Source organism: Astatotilapia calliptera, chromosome 13, assembly GCF_964374335.1.
Source record: "Astatotilapia calliptera chromosome 13, fAstCal68.1, whole genome shotgun sequence".
NCBI classification, from domain to species: domain Eukaryota; kingdom Metazoa; phylum Chordata; class Actinopteri; order Cichliformes; family Cichlidae; genus Astatotilapia; species Astatotilapia calliptera.
The window spans coordinates 3,762,592-3,788,359 of NC_137434.1; the positions used below are offsets into that span (position 1 = coordinate 3,762,592).

Consider the following 25,768-nt stretch of genomic DNA (forward strand, 5'->3'; position numbering starts at 1 on the left):
ACCTTTTTTGCTTCTTATATAATGTTTTACATTCTTTAATCTGTATTTTGACCTTTTTCTGATTCATAAATTGTTATATAATTCAAGTCAAACCCGAGAAACAGAAACACCATATAGCCCTCTTGAGGAGATGATGCTGGTGGTTATACATTTCCAATCATTATGTTCAGGGACATAATGATCACTTGGTAAACTTGGGGACCTTAAAATTTATTGCAAGTTTCAACAGAGGCTATCAATAGTCTTCTACCATTGTCTTATTTATTTATGGTGTTTATAAAGAGCAATCTTAATTCCTCAAGAAATAACCTTGAAAATAAATTTAAAAACAAAAGACACTTCAGGGTTCCTTTATTAGCAGCATTTCATGGAATATCTTCTCATCCATCACATCAGCTAGCGTGTTTTCATCACATTTTCCTCAGTGCAGTTCACATTCAGTTGTCATGTCAATTATACATAAACATCTGTACAAAACCAAACTGCTGCCTTCGCACTCCACTTCCCTGCAAGATGAAGCTTTTCATAATTGGAAGGATGGCTCTTAACAAGCACTGCTTTAATTTTTCTTTCCTCCACACGTTCACCTCACCATCTCCTCATCCCCATCATTTAGGGAGCGCTAATGTGTTAAATGCGAACAACAAAGACAGGATGTCTTGCCATTTTCTGCTTCCCCACTGTTTCCCATGTTGCTGCAGTGGCTAAATTAGACCGAACCAAACACAGAAATTAGAGCTCCGAGGCCAGATGTGATATTTGTTTTTCACACTGCGGCGTCAGGTAGATGTTTAAAAAAAAATAGAAGGAAAATCAAAACTGCTCCCTCATTGGGTTTGGGACTCATTTTGATTCACCGATGGTGGCCGGCTAATCATTTGATCCTGTTAGAAGAAGTGCTTGTGTGTGATTCTGCCATGAGAGTTAACAACCGCTGCAAAAAGGCCGGGTGTCTGGGTTTGTGCACGGCTACTGCTGTCTGTGTGTGTGCACATGGGTGCATGTGTGTGTGTGCATGTGTGTGTGAGTGTTCTTGTGTGAGTCTCCTCGTTGGCTGTTTTTTCCCTATAAAAGCAATTTGCCCCATGCTCAGGCTAGGCAATGAGCAGATGCTACCATTGTAAATGATGATGCGAAGGGCCATAATAAAGAGTTGATAAACACAGAATTACTGCTGGGCTGTGGGCTTGCAGAGAGAGAGGGGAGGGGAGGGAAGGGGAGGAGAGAGAGAGGAAAGAGGGGGGTGTCATAAACAATGAGAAAAACAGAAAATGTAAACCAAGATCCTGAAGTTCTCTCAACCTGTTATTTATTTGCTATTTAGTACAAATACACAAGGTTATTCCTTCATTGTTATAGTAAAAGTATCCCATGCATTTCCTTCTATTTGCTTGAAAGTGTGGGCTGTCGGGGGCAGAGACTCCGGTGGCAAGAAGTGGCTACAAGCTGTCTGGTCACCGCACTCATATGGCTCTGGTACGGCTAAAAGGAAAATCGCATTGTAGGTTAGCCCTGAGCATCCCTGTCAAAATGTTCTGGCTCCACCACTGTCTATTTTTTAAAATGGCCTGTATTTGTATAGCACTTTTCTAGTCCCTAAGGACCCCAAAGTGCTTTACACAACCAGTCATCCACCCATTCACACACTGGTGATAGCAAGCTACATTGTAGCCACAGCCACCCTGGGGCGCACCGACAGAGGGGAGGCTGCCGGGCCCTCTGACCACCACCAGTAGGAAACGGGTGAAGTGTCTTGCCCAAGGGCACAATGACCGACTGTCCAAGCCGGGGCTCGAACCGGCAACCTTCCGATTACAAGGCGAACTCCCAACTCTTGATTGTGGCTCAAGAGTCAAGCATACAAATTTACTCCCACTAAAGACACTCCTTTTTTCTGAACCTAGTTTGATTAATTAGTCATGGAATCTTCTGTGTACTTTAAAAATAAGTTACATGATAGTTTTGTTTCCACTTACAGCCTCTCAACTTGAAAAAGCATTTAATATGTTGTGGGCTGTAAAGTGTGCTTAGATGCTGACGATGGAACTGAGTTCTGCCAATTAAAACTAAGAAAGTAAATGAAGTTGAAACAACTAAAGCTTACATATGTTAGAATCAGCTGATACTTCATTATCTTCATGGGCGAGGAGGCGTTTTGCTAAGCGTGTGAAAATACCCAGAATATCCAGATTTCTAATGGATGCACATTAAGATGACCGGCCGTTCCAGTGCTAGATTTCCCCCTTATAAGATGTTATCGACAGTTGATCTACAGTAGTTTGAAAAAGAAGTCCAGTCTTGTAAAAGTTTATAAACAAAAAGAAGCCATATCTCCCTTGATGTCTAAGGAACCTGGAAAGAAAAGCGTCTGGACTTCTTTAAGTTGCTTGAAGTCTGCGGAGTCTGCAGAGCCCTGGCCTGACGAGCTACCTCGTCACGCCAGGGCTCTGCAGTCTATTTACACCTACAGGCCAGTGGACACTCTTACAGTGATGAGGATGTAACATCTTGGACAGGGAGGAACGCTGGTTTGAGCGCGGGAGTCAAGGAGGCCATTTACGTGAAAAGGGAAAGACCATCTCTGAATCAAGGAGGGGGCCTAAGGATACATCTTTCGCCATCTTACAATGCTGTGATTGAAGCCATTCCCCAAATCTCTGTGAATGGTACTCATGGCCATTGATCAGTGGTCTTTGATCAGTGGGTTTTGGTCAGTGGTTGTTGATCAATGGTCATGAGAATTTGCATAATTATGATTAAGGAACTGACCTCCCAGCCCATTGTTCCTTCAGTGGGCTGGTTTCAGTCATTATGCAAATGTACTGTTTATAAGATTGGGGAAACCTGCAGTCAGCTGAGACTGAAGAAGTCACTTGGATGGGTGATGAAACGTTTCTCCCACAAAACGCTACGTCCAGATGAACAGAATCAACTTTTGGAGATTTACTTACCTGGATGATTGAGCATGCATCAAGACGTTTGTACTGTTGTCTTTCATTTAGTACCACTCAGTAATACTTAACAGTGCAAAAATACTGGTTCTCAGCCATTATTTCTGCACTGTTATATATAATCTTATGTCAAATGTTTTGGCCATTATTGCCAAATCTAAATCGTGTCTTTCTCAGCCCCCCTCCCCCCAGCCCTATCTTTTTACTGGAGGGCTGTTATGATGTCACTGTACACCAAGTGCCTTGTAAATGCAGTGACCCTGACTCATAGGGGACATATGAGTCTGTGTGTATGTGTGAGAATAAAACTATGTCCCCGGGATGTTAGTCAAAGGGCTACCCTTTGTGAAGCCTGTTCACTGTATAGTGTATTTTTCTTCTTTGCCCCCCTCCAAACATCTCCCTTTCCACCACACGTTTGATGTCTGTTGGACATTTTGTTTGACCAAAAAAAAAAAAAAAAAAGAAAAGAAAAGAAAGAAAAAGAAAAGAAAGAACAACACAACACATGCATGCTCAAAAACCTCCTTAGAAAGGAGACAGAGAGGCAGACAAGGCGAGTGGAAGAAGGCAGACTGAAAGATGAGGACAGGGAGCAAATGCAAGTAAGATTAAGAGACTGCGAAAGACCAATAGTGAAAGAGGGGGTGAGGGAGAATTTCCTCCCTTCGGCAGTAGAGATGGTGCCTCTTTCATGTTCTCCATGCTTGGATCTGAAGCTCTGTCTCCTAGCTAGGCCTGGTGTGCATGTGTGGAGCTAAGTGCTGGTTAATTTCCCCTTGGATCCCTCTGATTTCCACCGACAACCCCTCCAACACCACAGCCTCCATGCCTTCTCTGTGTGGCGTGGAGCGAGGACAGTCAATGGACAGTGCTGGTAAGTCTGGAAATGCACAAATAGAGACGGTGCTTTGTTTCAGCCACCAGCCTCCTTCTAGACCTCAGGAAGAACTATAGGGGAGTGATTTCCATAAGTAAGTTAAGGAAAAAGTTGCCAGCAAGCCACAAGGGTAGGATCAGAGTCAAGTTGCACTTGAGCCACATACTCGATAAAGATTGGTTTAAAAAGTAAATCAGCTCTCTTGCATGGATTTTGACCTTAAAATTTGTTATACGATTTGCATTTGGATTTGCCAACTAGATAAAATTTCCACAAAAAAGGGGTAGAAGCCAATCACAATAAAATACAAGACAAGAACAGTTGTTAGAAAGTTAGTATTTCTCTCAGTATGTCACAGCTTAGCATAGATGCTTTTTGCTCATGTTTCATGAAACATTATTGTCAAACTAAAAAAAGTTATTTGCTTAAATATTATTACCATTTTATATGTACATCTGAACATATCACATCTAAACAAGAGATGGTGCCAAAGTGTCCCTCGGTTGTTTTGTTTTCATTGAAACCATTTTGGAGGATTTTGAGTCAACACACACGTTGTGGGTGCTTTGTAGTGGGGCTCAGTTCAAAGAGTTATCAATCCCTTCAGTCAGCTTTCTCTGTGGATGCATATAAGAAGGGAAGCACATTAATTGCTTTCTAGTTTGTGACCCTAAATGTCTCTGCATTTTAAATAAAAAAAGTTCCAGTCAAACTTCACAGAGAGACATTTTCCAGATTTTGAACTGCTTCTAACTGGTTCATGAGCTATGTTGTGCTTTGATAAATGTTTGCATCTTCGCAGCTACAAACGTTTGCCAGATGTTTACTGTTGCAATGAAAAGGTACACATTTACAGGATGAACATAGATCAGCTGTATTACAAAGTGTGATTTCAGGTAGTCGCTGAAATGTTTTTGAGTTATAATGTGCTACTCAGTCTTTAACCATCGTTTCAAAATCTCTGTTGTTCAGTGGAAGAGTTGGGCTTCTAACGCAACGGACCATGTCTTTAGAATTTCTGAAGCTTCCAGATATTAATTTAGAAATCCTTATTATTATGCTTCTTATCACGTACCCAAACCTGAGCGTACACAGCTACTGTTAAATGAGGGGGTATAACCCTCATACTACCCCCTTACTTTTAAAATGTATTCCACTACAGATTACAGAATACATGCCCCAAAATGTATTTTGTAACGTATTCCGTTACGTTACTCAATGAGAGTAACGTATTCTGAATACTTTGGATTACTTAATATATTATCATGCTTTTTACAACTACATGAATGTACTATTGCTGTGTGATTTATTACTTTTACTGAAGATTATTCGCCATACCAATACCAACTAGATTTTTAAATCTTAATATAAAATGAGTAACAGTAGGGGGTAAAATAGGTAAGGCTGCACTTTTTGCAGTGATCTCATATAGAAAACTATTTTGCGCGAATATAAAACAGGTCTGTGGCTCCGAAACGTAAAGGCATAAAACCGTAAAGAGACCTCTGGCTAACGTCGGGTTCCGTGTCGGGTTCCGTGTCGGGTTCCGTGTCGGGTTCGTAGCTGAAAACTAGCTTTACTTTGTTGTCTGGGTCAACTTTGTATATATACATTATATATTTACATGCTTCCAACTCCCGTTTCTGGTCGGTGACATCTCTTACTTTTCTCCCTCCCTGGTGCTCACAGACACATAACGGCAGTCCATTCTCCCTGCAGCACAGGCTACACTGCCCATGAGGCTACATTTTTTAGGGCTATGCCTGTAACACTCTGCCTATTGTCTGAATATTAAATCATTTTTGTGAATAATTTTTTATAATATTTCTTCACATTATTATGCGGGCCGCAAGTAGAGGTGACATGGGCCGCGAGATTGAGACACAGACATGAGAGACTCTTAATGCGTGTTTTGTTTGGGTTTCCACCGGCATGGAAACCAAAAATATAGAGTTCATAGCCTTATGAAACAGGAAAATACCGTCGTGGTAACTGTATTCTGAATACCACCTTTTAAAACAGTAACTGTAACGGAATACAGTTACTCATATTTTGTATTTTAAATACGTAACGGCGGTACATGTATTCCACTACTCCCCAACACTGGGTATAACAAATAAACACTTGCAAAGCAAACATCACACCTACAGTGGTCTTTCTCAGTATGAAGACTTATTAACTTATAAGAACAAGCTCTTATTAACCTAGCTTGTTCTTATAGACTTTTTCTGCTCTAACTGAAAATTCAAAGTGTTCTTTGCAACATGCCTCATTCATAAAAGTTCTTTTTTCGCGCTTTACCTAACTGTTTTCTATCTAACATTCACACTCTGATGGATGGATTGGAGAGCAACTTGGCCTTCAGCATCGCGCTGGCTGCAGACTGAAGTATCAGGGATTGCATCACCAACCATGTGATTTGAACTCTCTGATTAGTAGATGGACCGCTCCACCTCCTGAGCTACACCGCATGCCTTCCACTTTCTTCTTTGTCTGTCTATGGGCAACAGCAAATTTCAGCACAGTTTACACTGGCACCCTGTTGGTCAACAGCACCATTGTTAACCCAGACCCCGGCGTATCTGGCATCTAAATCGCATTCTTTATGTTTCTCATGTTTGATTTGGCCAAGCTTCTACACCCGGTTACTTATGCAACCTCCATACCTCCATAATTATTTCTATACCTTGTCCAAAATCTTTGAGGGTGATTGCAGTCAGTTTAAGTCAAATTGTGATAGTCTGGAGACTGGTTTCTTCCCACCAGGCAACCTGTCCAAAAGTGTTGGTCACTAATATTTGCAAGTGATCACAAAGCAAAAAGAAAAAAGTCTATTTTCTTTTAGTGTTTGTTGTTTATATGTATGTGCATGCATATATTCACATATGCACATTTTAGAATGTCTTTGCAGTTTGGTGCCTGGATTTTATTCTTGGCATATCTAAACAGACTCTTATGTAGATATTACAGACTGCTTTATTCATTCTCTGCACATCAAACAGGAATGACACAGAGTGCTGTTGTGGGAAGATCACAAGATGAGAGAGGAAAGACAAAGGGTGGGAGTGTGGCATGAAAAAAACCCCCAAAAGACAAAACTGAATGCAGCTTCCAGCCACAGCTGAGTTTAGGAGAAGTCTGGAAAGGAGAACGCATTCCAATTCAAATAACAAAATGGCTGCCTTTCATCAACACTCATTTCATTTTGTTAAAAAAACGAAGAAGAAAGTGATGAGATGTCTTTAAATCCACACTTGCAGCGAGCCTTTTGATATGGCAGAAAATGTCCTGAGGATGGATGACAGACAAAGTGTGTCCTACAGTGTGCATTTTCAAATGTGAATCTTCTGCTTGTTTGTTTTTTATTTTTATCTCTGTTTTTGCTCCAAATTCCATTTAAGGGCATTTTTCACACAAACAGGATAATGTGTAAAATCCATCATTTTTGCATAACATATTCTTTTTTTTATCTGCAGTTACAATTCAGCATTCATGCAAAACTCAGAGCTTGAATTGTCAAATCAAACACAATAATCACATTCACTCCAGTTCCAGGGAACCATAGCTTGCTTCAAGGCAGGGTTAACTTGACTGACCACTTTAAAAAAAAGATTCTGACAGAAACAGGACAATAACCAAAGAAAAACTAATGCACCAGGACAAAAACTTTTTAGTATTTAGATTCTTAGAAGAATCAATTTAGATTCTAATGAATACATGAATAAACACCAGATGAAAATATTCTGCATATGAGGTCCAATCACAACTATTTAAGTTGTGTAGAAAATGCAGGTGCCTCCCCCCACCGCAGGGAAAAGGGTAACACCACCTGGGTCTGGGTGCAGTTCCCCCCTCCAGGGGCAAGGGTACCTAGACCCGGTTCGTAGAGTACGTCCAGGTACACACCGGCTCACTCCTTGGCAGCCGCTTATCGGGGCCTGGAGCCTGGGGCTCGCTCGCTCGGGCCACTTCGGAGGTGGGGTGCCCCCGGCCTCTCGGCCTGGGGCTCGGTCACTCAGGCACAGCTGGCTGCCGGCGGAGCTCACGGGCGCGTCACTGCAACCCCCCCTGGCTTCTGCTCTGTGGCTGCTGAGTGAGCCCTCATCTGGGACTCTCCTCAGCTCTTTCTGGGACAGTGGCGCGGCTGCCCCTCTGTTGGTCTTCCTTGGTCTCTTGTGTTCTGGGGGCCTCTGGATGTCTGGAGTTTTGATCTCCTCCATACCTGCTTCATGCCCTGGAGGACGGGGCTGTGGCCCCCCCACACCCTCTAGCAGATCATTACATGAAGGAACCTTTTAAAAAACAAAAAACAAGCGCGTCCATGCTCACAGGTGTACACACGGGTGATCACACCCACAAACTACACCCTTTTTGGCTCCTACCTCAAAGCACACTGTGTTCTGTTCATCTTATGTGCTGCACAATAATGTTTAACATTTAGTATTTACTGTCATATTCCCATATATCATTGTGATGTTGTTTATTCTATTACTCTTGTTCTCTTCTGCTTGTTTTCTTTTTTCTTTCTCAGCAGGTGATCCAGGTGATTGATATATGCATTTTTTTTTCTCTGCCCGTTCTGTTGGTTTTTGTTTTTTGCCCTTCTCCCCCGTCCCTCTTCTCAGCTGTTTCTCTTTCCCTCTTTCTTTCTCCCCTTCTTTCCCCCAGTCAAGTCTGTCCCGTATTCAGTAAGTGAAAATAAAATAAATAATAAAAGGTGAATCAAATGGACCATTACGGCAAGGCTGGGATGGTCAATTTGGTAAAGTAAATCCGTTGGGCATCTTTCTTTGCCTTTAGACAACAATTCTGATGGCAAAAGAGCCAAACGGGACAGGCAAAAAAAACAAAAAAAAAAGAAAAAAGAAAAAAAAAGAAATGCAGGATAAGTTTGGAAGTGATTCCATCAGGAGTACTCTCCTTCAGCAGTAAGGTTAGACGCGTACACATGATTTGCCCCCAGGAAACAGTACAGCTTTTCTTTTGCTGGGGTTACAGTTAAGTCCGTGAATATTTTGACTTTTTTCTAATCGCCATTACCACAATGAATTTTAAATAAAACAACACAGATGCAGTTGAAGTGCAGACTTTCAGCTTTAATCCAGTGGACTGAACAAAAAGACTGCATAAACATACGTAACTAAAGAGGTTTTTTTAATAGAATCCCTTCATTTCAGCTTGAAAGTAATTGGACAAACTCCTGGGTTGCTTTTGCTGTGTGTTTTGGGTCATTGTCCATCTGTATTATGAAACGTCACCCAATCAATTTGACTGTATGCCTCTGAATACCTCAGAATTCATTCATCTGCTTCTGTCCTGTGTCACATCATCAATAAACACAAATGTCCCAGTGCCACTGGCAGCCATGCACACCCAAACCATTAACCTGCCTCTGTCGTGTTTTACAGATGATGTGGCACGCTTTGGATCATGAGCTGTTCCACGCCTTCTCCATACTTTTTTTCTCCATACTTTTTCTTGCCATCATTCTGGTAGAGGTTGATCGTGGTTCCATCTGTCCAAAGAATGTTTTTCCAGAACTGTGCTGGCTTACATTTTTATAGCAAAGTCCAATCTATCCTTTCTGTTCTTTGGGCCTATGGGTGGCTTACAACTCATGCAGTGGACCTTCTGTCTTTACCTTCATACAGTCTTCTCCATATGTTAGACTTGGATATTGATTGCCTACTTCCTGGAGAGTGTGGAGAGAGTGGAGAGTGCACTTGGTTGGCTGTTTTCCACAACTGTTGTCATCTGCGGACATCCAGATCTTTTTGTGTTGCTGAGTTCACCAGTGCTTTCTTTCATGCTCAGGATGTACCAAACTATAGGTTTTGCCGTACCTAATATTGTAGTGATTTCTTGGATGTTTTTTTTCTCTGTTTAAGGATAGCTTGTGATTACATAATGAAGGAACTGTCCATACCTGCCAAAGAAATAGCCTTTAAGTCAGTTGTCCAATTACTTTTGGTCCATTTAAAAAGAGGGCGGGACATGTTAAGGAGCTCAAATGAAAGCTGAGAATCTAAACAGTATATCCATGACTATTGTATAACTATAATTGGAACATGTTTTAGTCCATCCATTCGCTTCCGCTTATCCTTTTCAGGGTCGTGGGGGGCGCTGGAGCCTATCCCAGCTGTCATAGGGCGAGAGGCGGGGTACACCCTGGACAGGTCGCCAGTCTGTCGCAGGGCTAACACACAAGGACAGACAACCATACTCACATTCACTCATTCACACCTAGTGGCAATTTGGATTATCCAATTAACCTATCCCCACAAGCTGCATGTCTTTGGACGGTGGGAGGAAACCGGAGTACCCGGAGAGAACCCACGCAAACACGGGGAGAACATGCAAACTCCACACAGAAAGACCCCGGCCTGATGGTGGAATTGAACTCAGGACCTTCTTGCTGTGTGGCAACAGTGCTAACCACCGTGCCACCGTGCTGCCACATGTATTTTACATGTTTTAGTGAACATGTAAAATACAAAACGTGTGTCAGTGTCTAAATATATATGGACCTAACTGTGGTATATTGCCAAAAGTCCAGGATACCACCCTGCAGTATGTTACCCAAATCTTTTTCTTTGTTCATCATGTTTGTGAAAGAGGAAAACTGATGCGCTGCTGCCGTTTTAAATCTTTGCATTGACGGCTTTAGCTATCCTACATCTAACTACATCTAAAATGAATGGCAGATAAAATAATTTCATCGGTGCCAAGTTCCAGTTTGGGAACCACTGGGCTATTACTGTACTGTATAAAGCTTCGCTATCAAAAGCAGCAGTTTGCCAGTTGATTGGTAAGTTTACTTTGTCTAGTTTTCTTTGTGTGAGCAATGGCCCTTAGTCCAGAAGTGCATTCCCTCCTGGTAGGAGCAGAAGCAGCAGTAGTAGTAGTAGTGGTGGTAGTATTATCACACACACACAGACACACACATACAGTGGGTCCATGAACCAGCTGGCCAGCTGTCAGTGAATTCGTTTTTTTTTCTTTGCCTCTGCAGTATAAGCCAATCACCAAGCCTTGTTTAATGCAATTAAGGGGGATGTCAATACTGTGCAGTGATTGGCTGAGAAGAACAGCATGAGAGCACAGAGTACATTCTACCTATAGAGACAGTAATTAGCACATGCTGGTCATTAGTACACACACAGACCTATAGATATAGATACACACATGTATAAGGTTGGGCAGGATGCCATCTTGTTCTTGCTGTTCAGTGCAACCAATGTCATATAAAGAAGCAATGCATACACACACACACACACACACACACATATTCCAGCAATGATTCTGTACAACAGTGTGTGTGCTGGAGATTTATTAAAATTCCTTCTAAACATGGCCCATCTCTTTGAGGGTCCCATGAAGAGGTCCTGCAGTGAGCCTTTTAATGAAGGATCAGAGCAGACCCTTCTAAAAATGCCAAACAAATACACAGACTCATGCTCACACACATGCACACACATGCAGGCATTTGCCATAAACCACCCCCTCCCAATAATCCCTCTCACTTCTAATGGTAGCCATTTGCCATTCATTAAGATCAAAATGCTGTTTTCTGCCAGGACAAATTGCAAAGCTATTTCATTCACAGCTTGAGAAAGGCCTGAGACTCCGTTGGGTTTCTTTGGGCCGTTTGAGCGCTGAAGCAGGGTTGGCTAATGTGGCTAACAGGCTTTGAATTGTGCAGTGTGGTAAAAGGGCAGGGAGAGCAAAAGTAAGCAAGAACATTTTAAGGTACCTTGTACAAAATGTTAGTGAAAGTGCATTTTTTTGAATTTTTAAATCCGTTATGCTTTTAATTATCCTCTTGGTATAACATGGCTGTTCTAAACGTTTATCAAGTGGAAACTATACCCACAGCATTACACAAGGAGTAATTCAATAAAGTAAACTTGCAGTTTAAAGATGAATTAAGATTAAATGCTAGTGCACCAGCATTGGGGAAACAATACTGAATGTCTTTTAATAGCCATACAGCCATTCAACGGGTTACTGGGCAATAGGATACGCAAGGCATTGTAGACATAATGTTATAAAGTTAGCAGATTGCTGGTGTTTTCAGATGATGAGTGGGCCACCAGTTTTTTAATGTTTTTTTTTCTATCATATTGGCATAGAACATAGAATTTGTATGTGGAAACACTGCAGGGTGGGCCATTTATATGGATACACCGTAATAAAATGGGAATGGTTGGTGATATTAAAGTCCTGTTTGTGGCACATTAATATATGTGAGGGGGGAAACTCCTCAAGATGGGTGGTGACCATGGTGGCCAGTTAGAAGTCGGCCATCTTGGATACAACTTTTGTTTTTTAATAGGAAGAGGGCCATGTGACACATCAAACTTATTGGTAATGTCACAAGAAAAACAATGGTGTGCTTGGTTTCAACGTAACTTTATTCTTTCATGAGTTATTTACAAGTTTCTGACCACGTATAAAATGTGTTCAATGTGCTGCCCATTGTGTTGGATTGTCAATGCAACCCTCTCCTCCCACTCTTCACACACTGATAGCAACACCGCAGGAGAAATGCCAGCACAGGCATCCAGTATCCATAGTTTCAGGTGCTGCACATCTCGTATCTTCACACCATAGACAATTGGCTTCAGATGACCCCAAAGATAAAAGTCTAAGGGGGTCAGATCAGGAGACCTTGGGGGCCATTCAACTGGCCCACGACGACCAATCCACTTTCCAGGAAACTGTTCATCTGGGAATGCTCGGACCTGGCACCCATAATGTGGTGGTGCACCATCTTGCTGGAAAAACTCAGGGAACGTGCCAGCTTCAGTGCATAAAGAGGGAAACACATCATCATGTAGCAATTTCAAATATCCAGTGGCCTTGAGGTTTCCATTGATGAAGAATGGACCCACTATCGTTGTACCCCATATACCACACCGAACCATCACTTTTGTTGTTCCAACAGTCTTGGAGGGATCCATCCAATGTGGGTTAGTGTCAGACCAATAGCGGTGGTTTTGTTTGTTAACTTCACCATTCACATAAAAGTTTGCCTCATCACTGAACAAAATCTTCTGCGTGAACCGAGGGTCCTGTTCCAATTTTTGTTTTGCCCATTCTGCAAATTCTGTGTGCCGATCTGGGTCATCCTCGTTGAGATGCTGCAGTAGCTGAAGTTTGTAAGGCTGCCGTTTGTGAGTAGCTAATATCTGCCGAAGGGATGTTTGACTAATGCCACTCTCCAGTGACATGCGGCGAGTGCTACGCTGTGGGCTCTTGCTGAATGAAGCTAGGACAGCCACTGATGTTTCTTCATTAGTGACAGTTTTCTTGTGTCCACATTTTGGCAAATCCAACACTGAACCAGTTTCACGAAACTTAGCAAGCAGTTTGCTAACTGTAGCATGGGAGATGGGTGGTCTCGTAGGGTGTCTTGCATTGAAATCTGCTGCAATGACCCGGTTATTGCGTTCACCAGATATCAACACAATTTCGATCCGCTCCTCACGTGTTAACCTCTTCGACATGTCAATGGCTGTGAACAAAGAGGAACTTGTAAATAATTCATGAAAGAATAAAGTTACGTTGAAACCAAGCACACCATTGTTTTTCTTGTGACATTACCAATAAGTTTGATGTGTCACATGGTCCTCTTCCTATTGAAAAAACAAAAGTTGTATCCAAGATGGCCGACTTCTAAATGGCCACCATGGTTACCACCCATCTTGAGGAGTTTGCCCCCTCACATATACTAATGTGCCACAAACAGGACTTTAATATCACCAACCATTCCCATTTTATTACGGTGTATCCATATAAATGGCCCACCCTGTATACCATGTATACCATGCCATCACTGTTATAAATTATTCATTTAAAGAAGGCAAATATACTTTCTTGGACAGTTTATCAGCTTTTGTGAATCGTTTAGCTGTCATTGGAAGCAAATCTGACAGAATTCTATGTTGTCTGGGGTTTTTGCTACCATTGCACTCGGGGAATCATAGTTCACTTCTGCCTTTGTCAGCTGATGTCCTCGTTCTTGTAACTTTTTTTCAAGGAATTGAAAATGATCTATGATGGCATTTAAACTGTTGTCCTGATCAAACTTCCATGGCAATCCGAGATAGGGACTAAACCTAGTGTCAACCGCAAGATCTGAAAAATTAAGCCAACATTGAAATGCAAAAACCTGCTGTTCCTTCCCCAAAGAGCTGTAGCAGACTTATGCTGTTGGTGCCACTAAAAAAAGAAAAAAACATTTTAATGGATTCTCACTATAGTATGGTTTACCTCACAAATTCAATTTATGGATCCGCTGAACTTAGCACTCCAAACTCATTTAAAAAATGGCCAATTATGGGCCAAGCAAAACAATATGGTGGTAACCAAAGTACTAACATCAAGATTTAAATAGAGAATTCAAAAAACAGTGACTGCCTGACATGATGGCTACATCCACCCTTGAAATAGAGCCTCTGAACTTCACAAAAGACCCTTACCTAGATCACATGACTTAGTGGTGATAATGTAGCTCACACAACGAATGTGTCATGTAAATGGAATTAAAAAAGTAAGAAAAACAGCAATTTATTCTCTTTGTTACATAAAACACTTAAAATAACTGAGAACCTTCACAGACATAAAACACTTAAAACACCGTCTATAGTCAAATGCAGAAATAAGTGACTCCTCCCACTTTACATCTGTGTAGATCACGTCTAATTTCATTTCAGTTTACATACACAGTAGGTAACATGATAATAATGTTTGTATTAACTATGTAATGGAAAACATGACCCATTTTACCTCCTATACAAAAGACTTTTATCAACTTTCAGTGTCTATGCAAAAGTCTTTCTGCATGCCCCCACAGCTTCATTATTTCTGTAATTTTTTTTTGTCCACGTGGGTGTAATCTTCCAACATGTTACAGTGTATGTATTCATGTATACTACGTATCCCTGGTCTGCGTGCGTGTGGTGCAGGTGGGTGAGGGAGTGGTAATTAACAATGACATCTCCTGAGCCAGGTCTAATCAGTGCTCTCTTCTCTTCAAATGCTATATTTATCTCTCCTCTCTGTCCCTTCTATCATAGTTATTATCACTTCATCTCTGTCTTTATTCACCTCCTCTACTCTCTCTTTTACCATCCCTTTATTTCTTTTTCACTTATTCTCTGGAAAGATGTGATTAGAAAGAGGCAATACAACAATAGAGGCTACAGATGTTTCCTCTCACCATAGCTTGCTTGGAAATATAGTTATTCTCATCTATTATTCCTTTGAGAGGGGAAGAGGTGCGAGATTGATAGTTTAATCAGCTTTTAGAAAGCTTTGTTAATTGGAAAATTATGTTGCAACACTAATTTGACAGTCAAAGGTTACATATTTTACAGTATATGGTATATGTGCGAGTGCTTCAGGTTAATTAGAATTTTTTTCTTCTAATTTTATAATAGTGTTAAAAATTGAGTCTTCACTCGATTTGTGAGTGTGCACGAGTTAAATGTGCCTTTTACATGGCAGATTGAAGGCTTTGGTCTGTCACAGTCTTGCATAACTATGTGCATCATACTCTTTTCAGTGTATGTGCCTAAACGTCTAAACTGGTTTTAAATTTTCTGTCTATATGTGACAGAAAAGTAACAAATAGTTGTATGTAACCACTCTGATTCATGTGCATTCACATTACAAACTGAAGAACTGTCACTGCTGTGGATTTGTATCTGAAAATAGTTTGCACCATTTCAACTTTGGGTAGTGGTTAAGCTCAGATTCTGAACACGTATCCAGTTCACCCAGAATCATTTTTGCTAAATTTCAAGTCTTTGGAGAAAAGAAAGATCACCTACTCAGGAAAGAAGTAAAGTACAATAAAATACAGGGTTTGTATTACAAATCTAATTGTACTTTATCTGCTAAGCAACATATCAAGCAATATAACCAACTGAGCTCACTTTCACTTTCAGAAAATCCACAGAGAAGTGTGAAATTGTCCGTAGTTAATGCGTTATTAAATGATTGGAAGCTGGGAAGATCCTGTTACAATGGGTCCACTTTGTTCCTTTTGTTAGATGATGTTTTCAAATCAGATGATATTCTTCAGCAGATAGTTTTCCTAGAGGAGATGTAGATGTTTCAGAGGCGCTGGCAGCATAATACACTGCATCTTAAGAGATGCAACTTCTGTAACATATTTCTGTATCTGGTTATGTTCATGGTGTTTCGTTATTTTGAGCTTCATGTCTCTTAAATCTTTTTATGTGTTGTCAATAATGTGAGATATTTTCTTTGTTGTGTCAGTTTGAATGCCAGAAATGCAATGACGTAAGGTTACAAGGTGACTGAGGTACTTATGTCCAAATTGGCTAAAAAGCTTATTTTATGGCCCTAGTTGCAGAAACAATCTGCTAAACAAAGTCATCTGAAAATACAAGGAAATTTTGAAATATACTGACTAGTTCAGGCGACAGCCAGGCAAACTACTAGAGCTGCTGCTTTCAAGTTTGCAAGCTTTGGACACCAGTTTATGATCATTTTATTAAGACTGTCAATCAAATGTTGATTTCGCTTAATTTATGCACTTTTTTTTTTTGCAGAGCTGGCTTGTGTCATCATTATGGATGCCATTTGATTTAAAAGATGCTTATTTCTCTTTTAGTAAAGCGTAAATGAATAAACAAAAATATAGATGGTGATCTAAAAAAACAATATGAATACAATGCAAAAAAATTGTTAAATATCATATTTGGTGAAAATAGCTCATTTAGGCTTTGCGTTCAGGCCCAGTTTCATCACAGATCAAGTGCAAACTCTAAATTGCCTGTAGGTGTAAATGTATGTGTGTCTTTTAACCATACAACAGGGTGGTAGCACCTTCCCCAAGTGCATTCTGGGAGATTTTCTTTGCAAACATAAGTGGTTATATATAGCAAATTGATGAATGAATGGAATTTGAATCATCACTGAAAGTGATGACAGCAGCATTTTTTACTTATATCACTGATAATTAATGTGATTGTAACTTTAGTTGTGGAATCAAACATCTCAAAGAATTGTTTGTGCTTCAGTTGTGACGCACATAAAGGGTGACATGAACATGTCATTGTCTCTTTGTGTTATTCAAACTAAATATAAGCTTTTCTATTCCTCAGCCATTCCACGCTGGATGATGTCTTCTTTAACCATGTACATGTATGACCTGCTCACTGGCCAGCAGAAGGCAGGGTTGTAGCATCCTTTGTCTCCTACCCCCGACTCACATACTTACATACTTACATACTTACACACACACACACACACACACACACACACACACACACACACACACACACACACACACACACACTCACACCTCCAGCCCTCAAGACAAAGTTACGTATGTAAGTGGAAGGCAAAGGGACAGAAACTGCATGTACATTCATGCATATTTGTGTGTGTGTGTGTGTGTGTGTGTGTGTGTGTGTGCGCGCGTCTGGCACAGATGGGGGAACATGATAACCTTGTCTTCATGTAGGTCTGGGGGGTGGAACAGAGTAGAACATGAAGTTTCAGTCCTGCCAAATCCTGGCTTTTAACTGGCCTCAGAAACACATGCAAACAGACACACGCAGGCACACACACATGCACGCGGACACACACACACACATATGCGCGCACACAAACACAGAGTAAGGCCCCAGACACTGAGAAGCATGCAGCCAGGTCCAAATGTGTGTATGGGCATTGGGCCAAAGTGTATGTGTGTGTGTGCCTTGATGGAAAGCCAAAGAGTGATAGGTATAGAGGTTACAGACGTAAACAAAGAGAGGAAAGCTTTAAAGGCCGAAAAGTGCACACAGGGTGCTTTGGAGGGTCAGTTTTTAACATTTTAACAAAATTGCCAAGAAAAAACAAAGAAGTCAATCGAGGCTAAGCTCAAAGAAGTAAAGTGAGAGTAGGGAGAGAGAGAAATGTGCGAGTCAAAAGTAAGTTGCAGTTTGTGAGACAAGAGAGGAGAGAAGTAAAAGAGAAAAGTAAGGGGAATAAATTGAAAGGACCACAGAAAGTAACAGTATGAAAAGATGGATAGTGTGTTTGTGACATAAATGAGGAAAGGAGAGTAGAGGGAAACAATGAGGGAACAAAAAGAGAAAGGTCACACAAGATAAATAATGTGAATTACAAAATAAATAAATAAGGGATTAAGAAAGAGACCAGTGAGAAGAAGAATGGATGTCTGAGTTTTAAAAAAAATGTGAGGGGGGTGTGAGAGTACAGGAAAGCCTCCCCCAGCGCCCACCTGTCTAGCTGTAATGGGATCCAAATGTTGAAAGGCCTGGAAGTTAAATCGCTTGGGCAGTCTAAGGGATGAGATCTTGGACTCCAAATCAGACCACCGATTACATGGTAGAATGGTAGTAAGTCATGTGATCGTGGTTTGAATACTATTTGAAAGTTTTTGTTTCAAACTTCGATTTGTTTTCACTCACTGATAACTCAGCGAAAATACTTTGCAGTGTTTAGGCACTAAAAGCCATTTGGTTAAATTAAGGGAAGGATTGTGGTTTGAGTTAAAATTTACCCTTTCAAAAAATTTACCATGAAGATGACACTTATGTTGTGACTCTCACTCAGACTCCTGTAAAGTATAAGGACAATAGTATGTTTATGTCCTTTGTACTTGTCGTATAAGTGAGTCTGTTGTGTTTATCTTTTATTTATTTTTTACCACGCAGAAGAAGTTTGTTACAGTTGCAGCAAGTGGCTGCCCCTCCCTGAGCCTGGTTCTGTAATAAAGTAAACAATGTAAACTTCATAAACCTAAACAACAAACTGCATTTTCGCACTGACATTTACACCCTGTGATTAACACCACTCACTGTGGTCTCTTTATAATTGTTTGTTTCTTACTTAAACTATTCCAGAATTTTACACCACATAGAGATATAGGAGAATGTGTTCTGTTCATCTGAAAATTGTGAATCTTTTTTAATTTCATAATGGTTACTGGCAACAACAGTTGAAAGAAGTATAACACGGATGACAACTTGGCCATTAGGTCTCCACTTGTCCATGTCTACAACATAATATAATCTGGAATTTAGTGTGATGTGGAAATCTTGTACATGAAATCCTAAAAGAACAGTGCACATTTAAAAATATTCTACATTGGTTTAACAATTGAATCAAGGTAATTACATATTAAAGTGTCACATTATCTGGACACATAAAGTAGATTTCTAGCTTTCTATATACCTTTTTTATTTTACCCTTGTTGGTCATAAGTATAATGAACAGCAGATTCTCTGCAGAACTGAGCAGACAGAAAGAAAAGAGAAAAGCCAAGAAACTCTGTTTAAAGCAGGGGTCTCAAATTCAAAAGAGCTGGGGGCCACTGTTGGAAACTGCTATCTCATTGGAGCATCATTCTGGTGTTACAGTAAATGCAAACAGACAAACAAATAAAAGACCCACAAATATTTCCAAAAATGTAGGTTTTTTAATCCGCTCTGCCACAGTGTTTGCTGACAGGCCAATGCTGTTGAATAACCTCTTTTTTTCTGGACATAGAATATCAGCAACTGACATCATGCTATCCTTCAGAAACTGCACTTCAGTGAATGGCTTTCCCATTTTGGCAATTAATTCACCAAATTAAATAATTCCTAACCACACCGATTATAAATTACCAAAGAAATAGCTGTCTTAATTGTGGAGTAACTTACAGGTCCAAATTGCGTTATATTTTACAACAATTCCACAAAACCCCTGGTTTAGAGGATGACACAACAATGTCAGCACAAATGATGCAACACATGCTATAAAGAGATGTAAATCATATTTCATAACCTCTCTATGCAGATGAAATAAGGAGACCAGGTTGGAAAATACAGTAAATACAGTATATGCATCCATCTTCTTCCGCTTATTTGGGGCCGGATTGCGGAAGACAGCAGCTTAAGTAGAGAAGCCCAGACCTCCCTCTGCCTGGCCACCTCCTCCAGCTTGTCCAGGGAACACCAAGGTGTCTCAGGCCAGCCGAGAGATATCATCTCTCCAGCGTGTCCTGGGTGACCCCTGGTGGGACATGCCTGAAACGACTCACCGAGAAGGCGCCCAAGAGGCATCCTCATCAGAGGCCCGAACCACCTCATCTGGGCACTTTCAATCGAGCAGCGTCTCTACTCATCCTGGATGGCTGAACTCAATATGTTCAAACATGGTGTTTGTTAAGGCTAGCCACAATTACGAGAAAGCTCATTTCCTTGTAGATCTTGTATCCATGATCTTGTTCTTTCACTCACTACCCAAAGCTCATAACCATAGGTGAGGGTGGGGATGTAGAATGACCAGTAGATCGAGAGCTTCATTTTTGCACTCAGCTCCCTCTTCACCATGACAGACTGGTGCAGCGTCCGCAGCTGCAGCACCAATCCATCTATCGATCTCCCGCTCTCCCTACTTGTGAAAAAGACCCTGAGATACTTAAACAGACCATGACTTTGAGGTACTGATTCTCATTCCCGCTGCTTCACACTCGTCTGCAAACCGTTCCAGTGCAAGATGGAAGTGACCACCTGATGAAGCCAACAGAACAACATCAGAGATTGCCCAAGAGGAAGCCTTCTGGCATTTGGCTTCATCTAGAAATTCTTTCCATATAAATTATGATAAGAATCAGTGACAAAGGCAGAGGCTGTTCCTTCGAGTCACACCCCTCCAGGTCTTATTGTTGTTTCCCACATGAACAAGTCTCCCACTAAGACGACAGTCCCCAGGTGGAGCTATCTTTTGGTGCACAGTTCTCCGACCCAAAGGTGAGGGAACAAACCCTCTCATCCACCAGGAAAAACTTCAAAATACAGGCAGCAAACCAAAGGGATACTACGATACCCACCCCAGCCCAGCGGCTCTCACCAAGTGCAGCTCCAGACTGAGACGGAGTCCAGCCCCTCTCCAGGAGACAGCTTCTGGAGCCGAAACGATGCGTTGAGGTGAGCACGACTATATCTAGTCAGTACCTCTCAACCTCTGGCACTAGCTCAGATTCCTTCCCCACCAAAACCCTATGGTGCCTCCTATGGGTGGTGGGTCTACAGGAGGGTGGGCCCATGTTCCTTTTTCAGGCTGTGACCAGAGGGGCCCCATGGACTAAGCCCCAGGCCAACAGGTGCTCACCCTCGGGAACCCTCGGTGATCTGTTCCGAAATTGTGAGTCAAACAGTATTTGCCTCACTTCCAGATACAAACAGACAAAATGGTGATGGCTAAACAACCAGACATTGTAATAGTGGACAAACAGGAAGACGGCCGTAGTGATAGACGTAGCGATACCAAATGACAGGAAGAAGGAAGACAAGAAGCTGGAGAAGTACCAAGGGGGAAAGAGGGTAACTTTTTAATACATGAAAATCCATATTAATGATAATTATTAATGACAAGTTGGCTACTTGAACATGGCATACATAGATAAGGACCAAGATCATACAGTCAGGGAAAATGTATTTGAACCCCGGCTGATTTGTACGTTTGCCCACTAACAAGGAAATGATGAGTCTATAATTTCAATGGTAGGTTTATTTGAACAATGAGAGACAGAACACTAACAAAAATTTTTTTAAAAAATTAATTCGCATTTTCATGAATGAAATAAGTAGAATAGACAGAAAAGGTGACAACAGTTTGGTGTTATTATTCGCAAATGGAAGAACCATAAAATAACTACCAATCTTTCAGTGATAATGAGAATGGTGTGGAACCAGCTCAGAACTAATCGGGAGGAGCTTGGAGGAAAATCAGCTGGGCCCCAAATAATTTTTTCCCTGACCATATACATATATATCATTTAACGTTTGAACATTCACTGTGACTCTACAGTGACTTCACTTTTTTATTGTGGACTACAAACTCCACCATCCACACAATACTGACAAATAGACTGTTAAACTGGGTAGCTCATACTCATATAGCCTAATTTCACAAATCACAGATTTTCACAGTCTCATGTTTAAAGGGAAAAACTAAACACATTTAACATTTCTTCTGTTTCTGGTTGCAGTGACTTTCATGCTATTACTTCATACAGTATTCCATGAGTTTTGTAATCGCCTGAAGATTTGCAAATTATATTACTAGACTAAAAGTTCTTCTCATATTTTTAGCACAGAGTTCAGATCTGCTCTGAACTTTGCGAGTACATCTCCAAATTAGTATATTTCCAAGTGCTGTTATTTTCACCTGTGTAGCTTTCCCTGTGCTCTAAAGCTGCTGTCATTTGATCACGACATGCACCAGACACTGTCCCGCTGCAAATGATCAGACAACCTTATGAGTAATTGAGTATTCAAAGCACTAAAAAATGAGTCATAACACTAGATATGATATTTATTTGATATGGAAATGTTTATACATATGCATCACAGCTTATTAATTATTCATATTGTCTTGTTTTTTTCTGCTTGTCTGTAATATACATTATGTATTCTCTCCCTTCGACAGACACATCTTTTGAAATGGGAAAAAAAGAGGTAAAAAAAGAAGAAAAGGAAGGATCAGTTGGCATCTCTCACTTTGACTACAAAAGAGTGAATGAGGGAAAAACTTCATTATATTGGCGAGTGACAGGAAATGTGAAACACAGTGACAGAGGAAGAGAATGAGGACCTTTTTTCCCTCCCCACCTCAGTTTCATGTCTCTCTCGCTGCAAAACAGAAAAAAAGAAACTCTGTGGACCATACGATCTACAACACACACACATGCACTGACCCCATATCTCCCATGAACAGTGCCACCGACCATCAACTGTCATTTTTATTCAGCGTCGGACTCACTCCGTAATCACCCTGACAGACAATGCACTGCCACCATGTTGCTACAGTGCCGTAAGTGAAGAAACAGCAAGTTAATGCCTTTATCACCAGTGTCACTGTTCTTCCAGCATTTTAACATTAAAAACTTATATTGCATGGTTATTAACTTATTTTGACAATGATTAATATTTGCATAATGTCACATTTACTGTCCCTTTATTAAAGTCACAGTGGCATAGAACGACCACATGATTCACTTTAGATGATTTCTTACAGTTTTCCAAAAGCATGTCCAGGACTCAGACGTCAGACAGTTCTGAAGCACAATCATTTCAAACATTTTCTGAATTTTTATAGTTGTATAAATTGGATAGTGCACCTCTTTCTGTTCCACCATATTTTATTAGGGAATGTTTTGATTTTTGCACATTCGTTTCAGCTAGAAAGGACACTGATATTAAACATTTTATGAAAAACTATAATCATCATTCATGAGATTACTACTACTACTACACTAAAAAATCAAGCTGCTGCTTAGATATTAATATATTTCTGATCTATATACATAGCGTAAAACATTCTAATGATAGCTCATTGTTTACTAAAAACTTTGATCTTCACATACAATTTGTGTATAATATAACAGTTTTGTGTTATGTTACAGCTACACTGTGTGACTGAACTGAACACTGAAGTTCATTGTCAGGGTTGCTGCTGAAATTTGACTTACAAGCAGGGTTCATGTAGTTGAGCAGTGTATAGGGCACCACACTGCAACAATAAAAAAAAAGAAAGTAAAGACTTTCGATGTTTTTATTTATTTTTGAATTGGATCTTTTTCTTTTACATTAGCAGAACTCATGTAAACAATTTGCATTTAATTTACAATTAATTCCTATTTTGTTTCAGCTTTTTAAAATTTGAAATGTGACACTTTTATGGCATGCTTAATATTTAAAGGTACAGTGTGTAAAATCTCACCACTAGATGTCAGTAAATTTCAGATTACAGTCGACTGAATTCTGTTTACTATAAAATTCAGTGTGCAAATGTAATCAAACAGTTCATCAGAAAATACGATTTTTAGGACACTCAAGCCTAACATTAGATGGCATAACATTAGCTTATAGATAGTAGGGTCACATCTTTAATCTGGTGCCAATTAGTAACTGCGACAATATCAGGAATAAACGAACATGTGTATGCACATTTTCGTGTGTTAGAGCCCTGACTTCAATTCAAGAGATGAGGCTTGAGGTAAGGAGGTAGATATGTAGTCTTTCCCTCGTGTCTACCTCATCAGATATAAGACACTGGTACAATCTTTCATACCTTGAGTCTCCACAGCATACAAGTTCCCTTCTCGTCCACCTTTAGCATTCTACGTATGTGGCTAGCCTGTAGCCTCTAAAATACTTTATCAGGATTCATCAGTTTCGTAGAAGATGTAATTGCATACTAGTCAATGTACATTTTTTTTCAGCATTGTTTTTTTCTATTAAATAGCCTCCAGAAAAGACTCACAGACTATCAAACTGATATTACCTTAAAGTTTTAATTTAATTTTAATTTAATTTTTTTTAACTTAAAGTAAACTCATTGTGTTGTACTGTATACTGCTGTATGTTTAGTATTATGTAGCCCTGTTTGTTTTACGTGACTATTAGATCTGATTGCTTCTTTTACTTTTTGCAGAATCACTTTTCAAGACCTGAATTAGCTCTACGTACAGCAAAACTGAATAAACCCAGGGTTTAAAAGCATCTAATTATTACGTTATACGTTATAATATTTGTTAAAAAAAATCATTTTAGAATTCCACCTGTGCTTAATTAAATTTTTTTGATGAACGATGCAAAAAAGGACAATGACTTGTTTAAAAAAAAAATTTAATAAAATTATTCATGCAGAATTTGATCACTGAAGATAGACAATTAAAGATTAAATTCCATTGTTCATTAATCATCTTTCATCCTCATGACTGTAAGCTTCTTTTTGAGAGCTCCAGTAGCGCCATCATTCCTGTTCTTAGTGCTTTACATATTTCAGCCACTGCATATGTCTTTTCAATCTATCAGCAAGGATCCAAAATATTCATTTGCTTTTTCACATGATTGTGTTCTCCTTGTTACTGTACAGTAACGGAAACTGACAGTTAAGGCCGCTGTTTTCTGCATAAAGGCACTGTGCAGTTTTTCTGACTGGGGTTTACTAGCTGAGGTCATCGTGGGGTTGTATGTGTGTGAGTGTGTGAGGGGGTTGGGGGTTGGGGGGTTGGACTGGCCACTGTCTTTTTATTTATTTTTGCTTCATTTCTGGCAGTACGCTGCCATGCTAGTGTTATTGGGTCCCACAGGGAAATGTGTTCAGCATCAGTCACTGTGTGTTTGAGTATTTTTTTATTTGTTTATTTTTTGTTGTATGCGGCAATGTGTGCGTGTGTGTACCAACAGCACAGTAATCTGTAGGTGGGTCATCATTCTTAATGCAGTCTGTGTCATCAGTTCCCGTGACAACAGGGGGAATGATGCAGCCGATACATATGAAACAGGGTGCCATGCATAAACATGGACGCTGCAAGAGGAGGAGGGTGAGGGCAGCACGGGGGCGAGGTTATATGGGGGATGTGTGTGTGTGTGTGTATGTGTGTGTGTGTGTGTGTGTGTGTGTGTGTGTGTGTGTGTGTGTGTGTGTGTGTGTGTGTGTACGTGTATCTGGTCTCTCTCTATTCCTGTTTATTATTCATCAGCCCTCCCTCAGTGTGCTGTCACTAGCTCCTCCTCCTGATATGAGTTTGTATGTATGTGTGTGTGTGTGTGTGTGTGTGTGTGTGTGTGTGTGTGTGTGTGTGTGTGTGTGTGTGTGTGTGTGACGGATGGTGACAGCGTCAGCGGATGGGGGATCAAGATTAAGATCAAACACAGCTCAACATCACACTCCGTCAGGTTTACTGGACGCGTATGGCCACACACACACACACACACACACACACACACACACACACACACACACACACATGGTCTTTAAAGGTTTGAGTCTCCCATCCTCCCAAATGAAAAAAGTATTTCTCACAGGTGACAATAACGGCATAAATAAAACAACATACTCAAATGTGGGGGGGGAAAACACACTGCAAGAGTAAAAAAGATTATTACACAAC

At 40.4% G+C, this 25,768-nt stretch overlaps 1 long non-coding RNA gene across 1 annotated transcript in view; it reads left to right on the top strand.

Moving 5' to 3' along the window:
- Nucleotides 1–24,518, top strand: part of LOC145419809 (uncharacterized) — a 264,957-nt gene extending 240,439 nt beyond the window's left edge. The window contains exon 6 of the long non-coding RNA XR_013901143.1: nt 22,297–24,518. This is a non-coding gene — a long non-coding RNA (uncharacterized LOC145419809). The remainder of the gene's footprint in view (nt 1–22,296) is intronic.
- The last annotated feature ends 1,250 nt before the right edge of the window (nt 24,519–25,768 follow it).